Genomic DNA, 1,311 nt, shown 5'->3' with positions numbered 1-1,311 from the left:
ATTATATATCTACTGAATGGTAGGACCTAGAATATAGCGTACAAAATATTAAAATTCTATCGAAAATTCTGAATTTTTCAACAATTATTGTCGTAACAATTCTAGATACTAATTTAATTGGATAAAATTAAAAGTTGATTTTAAATTGTTTGATTATTTGATTTTAATAATGACAGAGCTACCTCTTATATATGAGTATTATGTATGCGCCGTTTTGGTTATTAACACCAATAGATATGGTGCTGAATATATGTTTCCAAAAACTCTAAGCAAACGTATGTCAAATCTTTTGGAGTATGTATTTTATTGAAAGTTATATAGTAATTTTACTTCTAAAATTAATTATGTTTTTTAAAATGCTATCTATATGTTTTACTTAAAAAATATACTTAAAAAATTCGTCATCTGTTAATTAATATACCTGCGATTTTTTTTAGTATGATGATAGTTTATGGTGAAATAGATAGTTACGTTACCTCTTATCTTTCTATGCACGGTTTAATTTCAAAAGCATTTTGTATTAAATGTTTACTTTATATAAATTTTGACTTATCTTAGTAAACAGAACTTTTTAAGAATAGGTATGTTTAGTCGTGAGCTACGGACTGTCACTTCAGATGTTATAACTTCTATTTATCTAAATTTGATGAAATTTTGATTACCAATAGAGGTAATTACATTATATACATTTCTTTCTAAAAAAAGGTCTATTTATTTTGAACTTCATCGTATCTATTATTTTTATAAATTTTATAAAATTTTTTTTTTTTATTAAATTCTAAATATATCTAATGTTCTAGAAATTCTTTATTCTTTTTAATTTGTTATAGGATATTATAATTAAGTTTTTAACGATTAGGATCTTATGGGAGATACTTGGTCCTACCAATTTCTATTTAAACTAAGAACTGTAATAAATTACGTTAGAAAGATATTTTTATTAAAACAAAATGTATACTTTAAGTTTATGCATTACTTCAACTATATCACTCCGATACTTATATGGTAACACAATATGCCACTAGACCGAAGTAGAACCATAAATCACACTGTTTTCCTAAACCTAAATAACTTTGATTTTAATCATCAAACTAGGTATATTGTTTAAATGTATATTATTTATTTAAACATTTAGCTAGTTTGTTAATACATATAATAAAATATAATATTATTTTTATTATCATGTTATTATTATTATATTTTTATTATAATTCTAAACAATTTTTAAAAATTAGTATTAAAAACATAACACCATTACGAAAGAAGGATATATATATCATATATGTTAAGATACTATAAAAATTATAAGAT

The sequence above is a fragment of the Teleopsis dalmanni genome, chromosome 1 (assembly GCF_002237135.1).
Source record: "Teleopsis dalmanni isolate 2A chromosome 1, ASM223713v2, whole genome shotgun sequence".
In the NCBI taxonomy this organism is placed as follows: Eukaryota; Metazoa; Arthropoda; class Insecta; order Diptera; family Diopsidae; genus Teleopsis; species Teleopsis dalmanni.
The sequence above is the reverse complement of the archived record's forward strand: the minus strand, read 5'-3'. Positions refer to the sequence as shown.